This window comes from Rhinatrema bivittatum, chromosome 3, assembly GCF_901001135.1.
Source record: "Rhinatrema bivittatum chromosome 3, aRhiBiv1.1, whole genome shotgun sequence".
Classification (NCBI taxonomy): domain Eukaryota; kingdom Metazoa; phylum Chordata; class Amphibia; order Gymnophiona; family Rhinatrematidae; genus Rhinatrema; species Rhinatrema bivittatum.
The window spans coordinates 369,872,095-369,881,589 of NC_042617.1; positions in this window are offsets into that span (position 1 = coordinate 369,872,095).

A 9,495-nucleotide genomic window follows, 5' to 3' on the forward strand; every position below is an offset into this window, starting at 1 on the left:
TACAAAGGAGGAAGACAAAAAATGTCTTTGATAAGGTAGTTATATTGTATGGCTGGCAGGTGGGGGTATATCCTCAGCAATGTGGTCAAGAATGACTGGGCATACCAGATGCACTAGTTGGTATTTTATGCCGTCATCTACTATGTTACTATGTTAAGAACGATACAAACTCAAATAAGGTTTCCAGGTCAATGATATGAATCATAAACGCCGATATATAATATAATATTGAAAGTTAATATATGAGGGACTACTACCGACTGGATCTGCTAATCAGTCAGACCCAACATAGGAGGAGTCGCATTACTTTATTTAATAATTATTTAGAGTCTTTTGTCATATATTCAAAAAATATTGCCATGGGAAATGTGGAAGCCACAACGGGCTTTCAATTAAGAATAATAGCAGTACTTAGCTTCAAAAAATGTGTTGTGATTGTACTATGTTAAGAACAACACTGTTGCGACAAATAGTAGCAGCTTTAGGATATAGATTACAAATTTTAAAGTTTAGAATTTGCCATGCAAAGATAAATTATTTTATCCCAGGACAAGCAGGATGATAGTCCTCACATATGGATGACATCATCAGATGGAGCCCTGACACGAAAAACGGCTGACAAAAGTTTCTAGAAACTTTTGGCTGGCACACTGAGCATGCCCAGCATGCCATGATATTCTCAGCCACAGGGGTCTCCCTTCAGTCTCTTTTTTTCCGCTTTGCTGTAAGCATAGCGTACTAGGAGCTCTGTGAGAGTTTTCCTCACGGAAAAGATAATTTTTTCAGTCACAAAAAAGTTGTCATCGGGTCTCTCTTCGATAAAGTAATCGGTGAGTACTTTTTTGAATCCATTTTTGGTCGATTCCTGTCACCTTCACTCGGTATCCGCAGGTCATCGACCGTTATTCGGCCGAAATTTTCTAACATGGCCTCCGGATTCAAAAAATGTCCAGATTGTAACCAAACTGTGTCGATTACCAACCTGCACAATGTTTGTGTTTTGTGCCTGGGATCAGGCCACAATGTCTGGGCTTGTACAACTTGCGCCCAGATGACACCGAAAGGCAGGCGTGCCTGGTTGGACAAAATGGAGGAGCTATTTAAGAAACTCACTCCATCGTCATCGTCAACGTCATCTCCAAGGAAAGTATCACCCTCTGTTGAAAAACATCGAGGAAAAAAGAGGACTGATGACTGTCCGTCACTGACCCCATCAGGGTCCTCCATAGCGTCTTCTTCGACATCTAAAGAACATCGAGAAAAAGTACGCCATCGACACCATTCCGTCACTGATCCATCGGAGGGAACTGCATCGGCATCGAAGGACATCGAGCCGATGCCCAAGTGAGTCCGGGTACTAGAACCAACACGCCTTTCTATACCCGAGGAACCGAGGCGTTCTCCACCGGGATTGGTGTTAGAGACTGTGCCACCACGTTCAGTCGTGGAAGTGCCAATAGTCCAGTCTTACCTTCTCCTGTGACACTGGACCCAGTTCCAGTCTCCAGGGAAGAAGTGACTTCCATGGTCCAGCAGGCCATTGTCGAGGCTTTTTGAAAATTTCAGCCTCCCTCCATGCCAGCATCGGTACCGACACCAGCATTGTCATCGGATCCGTTGATTTTTCAGCCTTTGCTGAATAGAATCGACACATTGGAGTTTTTCCTCCACCAGCATCGACGACACTAACTCTTCCGGTGTGGCCATCGACTCCATCGATGCCGAAACATCACCGATGGTTCCTTTGATTCCAATCCCAGGCTAATCAGAGGATGATAAGGATTCGGATTCCGTCCCAGGACCATCGTGCCTTCAACATCACCGAACACCGACAAGACCGTCGATGCCATTAAAGGACCCCTCGATGCCATTGTGTCCCGGTCCATTGGGTGACACCTGACATCAATTGACATCGAGACCCATCAATTCCCCATTGATGCCTTTATTGCCTCCTATGCTACCAAAGCAGATTCCATCTCAACCATCAAAATCTGCTTCTAAAACGAAACACCATCTGCAAATACACAGACCAGATGATTCTGAATCACCTTACCATCCTCAATATACTCCTTGGAAGGATGTAGATACTGACACTGATTCAGAGGAATTACAGTCTGAACCTTCTCCACCAGAAGAGAGGAGGAAGTCCCCTCCCGAAGATTTGTCATTCACAAATTTTATGAAGGAAATGGCGGACACAATTCCTTTCGAATTACTGACTGAGGAGGACACAAAGCACAAGGCTCTAGAGGTCCTACAATTCGTTGACGCACCAAAGGAGGTAATGGCAATACTTATTCATGAAGTCCTGCTGGAACTTCAGCATAGGTTATGGGAGCATCCTTGCTCTGTACCGGCTGTAAACAGAACAACAGACGCCACATACCTGGTGCAACATACCCCAGGTTTCCAAAAACCACAACTGCCTCATCACTCTGTGGTTGTCGAATCAACTCAGAAAAAAGCCAGGAAACAAAAACCACACTCTTCTACCCCTCCAGGAAAAGAACAGAAGTTCTTAGATACCTTAGGGAGAGACGTTTTTCAAGGGTCCATGCTGGTATCTCGCATTGCGGCATACTAGCTTTATATGAACAATACCAAAGAAACTTGTGGAAGCAAGCTCAAGATATTGCCGATGATCTCCCTCAGCAACAACAACTGGCTTTGAACACACTAATTGCAAAAGGAATTGAATCTGGCAAACATGAGGTATGGGCAGCTTACGACTCATTTGAGACATCTACCTGCCTATCAGCATCTGGAATTAATGCAAGGAGGTGGGCTTGGCTCAAGGCCTCAGACCTCAGACAAGAAGTCCAAGAGAGACTGGCAGATCTTTCATGTCCTGGAGAGAATCTCTTTGGAGAAAAAATTCAGGCTATTGTCTCCCAATTGAAAGATCACCATGAGACACTATGTCAACTCTCTAGACTACCATCGGATCAGCCATCCTCAATAAGAAAATCAACCAGAAGGGAAACCAGAAGACCCTTCTATAGGCCTAGAAGATACTACCCACCTGCTTCTTCAGTGCGTTCCTACCATCCACCACAAAGGGGACATGCATGCCAACCAAAACAGGCAAAAACCCAGCCACCACCACAAACTGGACCAGCAGCTGGTTTTTGAAATGAATCAATAGAACAGACGCCTCTCCATCAACCCTATGCCCCTCTTACCAGTAGGAGGTCGACTCCATTATTTGAAGCACCAATGGAGTCTCATCACAAAAGACCAATGGGTATTAGCCTTACTAAATCGGGGATACCGTCTAAAGTTCAAAACAATACCCCCGCATTCGCCACCCATTCCACTTTGGACAAGCATAGTCATCACACCTTAACTTCAAATAGAACTCTCTACTTTGTTAACTGCCAGGGCTATCGAACCAGTTCCCCGGTCTCAACAAGGCAAGGGATTCTATTCCCGCTATTTCCGAATTCCAAAGAAAACAGGCGGCCTTCGCCCTATCTTAGACCTCCGCAATCTCAACAAATTTCTTCAAAAAGAAAAATTTCGGATGGTATCTCTGGGAACCATCCTTCCATTGCTTCAACAGGGAGATTGGCTCTGTTCTCTAGATCTTCAAGACGCTTATGCACACATACCCATTTCCACACAACATCACAAGTATCTATGATTTGTCATGGGAAGGAATCATTACCAGTATCGAGTCCTACCATTCAGACTAGCCTCTGCTCCTCGAGTATTCACAAAATGTCTAGCAGTAGCTGCTGCACATCTAAGAAAAAACAGCATTCATGTTTTTCCATACCTAGACGATTGGCTAATCAGATGCCCATCCAGGCAGGGAGCTCTCTCTGCCTTGAAGAGCACAATAATACTATTACACTCCCTGGGATTTCTACTCAACTATCAAAAATCCCACATAGAGCCGTCTCAACTCCTCACGTTCATCGGAGCAAACCTCGACACCACAGTGGCGAAAGCTTTTCTTCCAAACGTCCGTGCCAACATTCTAGCACATTTGGCGATCTCTATAACCCAATACCAGTTCGCCTTTGCCCATCAACTTCTAGTGCTACTAGGACACATGGCCTCGACAGTACATGTTACCCCTATGGTGAGGTTAGCCATGAGAAGAACTCAATGGACTTTGAAATCTCAATGGCTACAAGCTTTCCAACCACTGTCGTACGTAATTCAAATCATTCACCAATTACGCCTATCGCTCCACTGGTGGACAAATCAAACAGCCTTGAAAGCTGGTCTCCCATTCCAACAGTCAACTCCGCAAGTCATCTTGACCACAGATGCCTCCAACTTGGAATGGGGAGCTCACGTCAACAACCTTCAAACACAAGGGACGTGGACTACACTCAAAATGAAGTGTCAAATAAAGTTCTTAGAACTTCGAGCGATGCGATATGCCCTTTATGCCTTCAAAGATTGCCTCTCAAACAAGACTGTGCTGATACAGACGGACAACACAGTAGCAATGTGGTACATAAACAGGGAGACACCGGCTCTTATCTGCTCTGCCAGGAAGCGGTTCAGATTTGGGTGTTACGTCTGGTAGTCAGATAGTAGTGGAACCACAGTTTAGACCGCTTACCTGGGAATGTAGGAGTCTGGACTCAGGGTGAGAGCGTGGGTACCGGTAGGTAGTCCGAGTAGGGCCGGCTGCAGACAGGGTACTCCAGAGGCAGTCCGAGGTCGGGGCAGGCAGCGATCAATCAGGAACCAAATGCAGATAATCCGAATAGGCAGGCAGAGTAATCCAGAGGCAGTCCAAGGTCGGGGCAGGCAGCGATCAATCAGGAACCAAATGCAGATAATCCGAATAGGCAGGCAGCAGGCAGAGTAATCCAGAGGCAGTCCAAGGTCGGGGCAGGCAGCGATCAATCAGGAACCAAATGCAGATAATCCGAATAGGCAGGCAGCAGGCAGAGTAATCCAGAGGCAGTCCAAGGTCGGGGCGGGCAGCGATCAAACAGGAACCAAAAGCAGAAATCCGAATCAGGTCTGAGGTAGCAAGACAGCAATCCAAAACACAGCGATGCTCCCAGGAACAATCGTGGCCGAAGCAGTGAATCAGGGAGCCAGTCTCCCTTAAATAGTCAAGTTTCCCGCGCTGAATCGCCTCTGCCGGCGTCTGACGTCAAGGGGGCGTGGCCAGGTCCCGAATCGCGCGAGAATTGGTTCCCCTAGATGCGCGGAGGTGCTGGCTGGCGCGTCGGAGAGAAACGCCCCGATCCCTGCCCGATCGCGCTGCTATGGCTGCCAAGTCGGCCCCGCTGTTCCCCGGAGCCCGGACGGTCCCTCCCAAACGCCGTCGCGCTGAGACCCGCGCGGCCAAGGTAACAGTACCCCCTCCGCAAGGTCCCCGCCCCCCTCCACGAGGCCCTGGCTTGGAGGGAAAACGAAGATGAAAAGCCCGCAGCAAACGGGGAGCCTGGATATGAGAAGAAGGCTCCCAGGTATTGTCCTCTGGGCCAAAGTGCTTCCAAGAAATAAGATATTGAAGTCGCCCCCTCACGCGTCTGGAATCGAGAATCTCTTGTACTTCGTACTGACCATCATCAGGAAGAATGGGTACGGTGGTCCTCCGCCTCCGCTGAGGCCAAGACAGGATAGCAGGCTTCAGCAATGAGACATGGAATGCGTTGTTAACACGCAGTGAGGGCGGGAGGCAAAGCCCATAGGTAACTGGGTTGATCCGTCGCTGAATCGGAAACGGCCCAATGAAACGGGGCGCAAACTTAGCAGATGGGAGACGTAAGCGAAGGTGACGAGTGCTCAACCAAACGAGGTCCCCACAACGGAGATCAGGAGCTGGAATCCGCGTCTTATCCGCCCGTCGCTTCATGGCCACAGTGTGTTTGGCCAACAAGGCATGAGTGGCGGACCACAGTCGAGACATAGAAGCGGCCGTGGCGTTGACCGCCGGGCAATTGGAGATGGTACGAATGGGCAGAGGAAAGTGCGGATGCCTGCCATATACCAAGAAGAACGGGGAGCTGCCGGTGGCCTGGCAAACGTGATTATTATGGGAGATCTCAGCCCAGACCAACAGGGGAGCCCAATCATCCTGGCGTTGGTTTACATACGCTCGAAGAAACGTCTTCACCGATTGATTGGTTCGTTCAGTAAGACCGTTGGACTGGGGGTGATAGGCAGATGAAAAATCAAGCTTCACCCGTAGAAGTTTACAAAGATTGGTCCAAAACTGGGCGGTAAACTGTATGCCTCTATCGGACACAATACTAAGAGGAAGTCCATGGAGGCGAAATACGTGGTGCAAAAAAAGTCGTGCCAGTTCCGGGGCTGAGGGCAAACCCGGAAGAGGAATGAAATGTGCCATCCGGGAAAAACGATCTACCACCACCCAGATTACAGTGTTGCCACCGGAGGGCGGAAGATCAGTCATAAAGTCGGTGGCAATATGTGTCCATGGGGACGTGGGAAGAGGAAGCGGGTGTAGTAAACCAAAAGGTCTCCGGCGCGGCGTCTTCTGAGCCGCACAGACAGAGCAGGAGTCCACAAAATGCTTGACGTCCCTCTCCCAGTTGGGCCACCAATAATGGCGCGAGAGCAGTTCCTTGGTACGAGCGACCCCCGGATGGCCAGCTAGTTGATCATTGTGGGACCACCGAAGAACCTTGAGGCGCAACCGTTTGGGAACAACGGTTTTCCCTATCGGTACAGTGAAGGTGGCAGCCAACTGAAGTTGAGCAGGATCAATGAGGAAGCGGGGAGGATCCGGAGCATCAATGATGTCGAAGCTACGTGAGAGTGCGTCGGCGCGGACATTCTTTTGGGCCGGACGGAAGCGGACGAAAAAATGAAACCTGCTGAAGAAGAGCGCCCACCGGGCTTGACGTGGATTCAGACGCTGGGCGGTTGCCAAATATTCAAGGTTTTTATGATGGGTATATACCGTGACGACATGGCGGGCCCCCTCCAAAAGGTGTCGCCACTCCTCAAAGGCCAGTTTTATGGCCAAAAGTTCTCGGTCACCAATGGTATAATTCCGCTCCGCCGGTGTAAATTTCTTAGAAAAGAACGCACATGTTACCCACTGATCCTCTACTGATCTTTGGAGAAGAACCGCCCCGACGCCCACCGCTGAGGCGTCAACTTCGAGAGTAAAAGGCTTGGTAGGATCAGGGTGGCGGAGACACAAATCGTTGGTGAATTCAGTCTTCAACCGGTGAAAGGCTAATACCGCCTCCTCCAGCCAGTTCTGTATAGAAGCACCCTTCTTCGTGAGAGCAGTGAGCGGCGCCACTAATGAGGAAAAATGAGGAATAAACTGTCTATAGTAGTTAGAGAACCCCAAAAATCTTTGTAAGGCTCTTAACCCCACCGGCTGAGGCCAGTTAAGTATGGCATTGAGTTTGTCAGGGTCCATGGATAAACCGGTGTTGGAAACAATATAACCGAGGAACGGTAGGCGTTGCTTGTGAAAAACACACTTTTCCAGCTTGGCAAACAACTTGTGCTCCCGGAGGCGTTGCAAAACTTGTCGAACATGAAGCACATGCTGGGACAATGAGGGAGAAAAAATCAATATGTCGTCCAAATAGATAATGACGTGGGAATAAAGGATATCACGGAAGATGTCATTTATCATGTCCTGAAACACCGCTGGAGCATTGCACAGCCCGAAGGGCATTACCTGATATTCATAATGACCGTCGTGCGTATTGAACGTGGTTTTCCACTCATCCCCCTCCCGGATTCTGATCAAATTGTAAGCCCCCCGCAAGTCCAACTTGGTGAAGATTTGAGCCCCCTTTATCCGGTCAAATAATTCAGAAATGAGCGGAATAGGATACTTGTTCTTCCTGGTGATAGAATTAAGACCCCGATAGTCAATACAAGGTCTTAGGGACCCATCTTTCTTCTTCACAAAAAAAAATCCTGCTCCTGCCGGGGAAGTAGAGGGTCGGATAAATCCACGATCTAAATTCTCAGAGATGTATTGACGTAATGCGGTGGACTCCGGTTCCGATAGAGTGTAAATTCTTCCCTTAGGTGGGGTCTGCCCAGGCAGAATGTCAATGGCACAGTCATACTTTCGATGGGGTGGCAAGGTCTCTGCGTATTGTTTATTGAAAACGTCATGAAAGTCTTTATAGGGAATCGGAATAGCACTGGAGAGTTGTGTGGTATATACGGAGATAACCGGAAGTTTCTCAAGGCAATGTTGGAAGCAGAAGGGGCTCCATGCTGTGAGCTCTAGAGAAGCCCAATCTAGGTGCGGCTGATGAATCCGTAACCATGGTAGTCCCAGTATTATCTGATTCACGGATGCTGGAAGTACAAATAGCTGAATGCTTTCTTGATGAAGAACACCGGTTTGGAGCAACACGGGCTTGGTTATGTAGGCTATATGCATTCCCACCGGTTGCCCGGAAACAGAGGTTACCGACAGAGGAGTGGGTAATGGTTCCACCGGAATCCGAAATTTCTGTACTAAGTGTTCCTGAATGAAGTTTCCCGCTGCTCCTGAGTCTATGAAGGCTTGGAAATGCAGTGATTCGCCATTGAGGCAAATGGTTGTGGGTAGTAATAATTGAGGAGAGGGAATGGTGGAACCCAGGGAGGCCTCTCCCACCCGACCTAGGTCCGAGAGTTTCCCGACTTGTTGGGACATTTGTTGAGGAAATGGCCTGCTCCGGCGCAATACAAACAGAGATTCCTTGCCCGTCTGCGATTCCGCTCCTCGGGAGTCAGGCGAAATCTATCAATTTGCATGGGTTCCTCTGAGTCCCCCGCAGCCGGAGCCGTCGGAGGTACGACCATTGGTTGCTGGAACATGGGGGCCAAACGGAAATTTCTGCGAGTGGCAGCTCGCTCTCGGTTTCGTTCTTGAACACGTAAATCCAAACGGATAGCCAACCGGATCAAGCCCTCTAGAGTCTCCGGAGGATCCCGACCAGCCAATTGATCCTTGATATGTTCTGCTAGGCCTTGTCGAAAAATAGCCGTGAGACTCTCCTCTCCCCAGGCCAGTTCAGCTGCTAAAGTACGAAATTGGATGGCATATTCACCCACAGTTCTGGAGCCCTGTCGTATCTGAAGCAATTCATTTGCTGCGGAAGAAGAACGTCCGGGTTCGTCGAAAATCAGCCGGAATTCTTTGAGGAACCGGTCCAGTGAATTGAGGATAGGATCATCTCGTTCCCATAGGGGAGACGCCCACGCTAGTGCTGGACCCTCTAGTAAGGACAGAAGGAAGGTAGTCTTTGTCTTTTCGTTGGGAAAAGAAGCAGGTTGTAAAGAGAAATGCATCCGGCACTGGTTGATGAAACTCCGACATAGGGCTGCATTCCCATTGAATCGAGGCGGAGGGGGCACCCGGATGGGAGCAGGGGTAACCGCCGGGCTGGGAGCGGGCCCTGTGGGCAAGTGGGCTAAGGCATCCATACGTGCCACCAATCGATCTAGGACCCCCGTAACTTGATCCAGGACTCCTTGCTGTTGTTGGATCTTATTGGCCATCCCGGGAATGGCTTGTAGAGC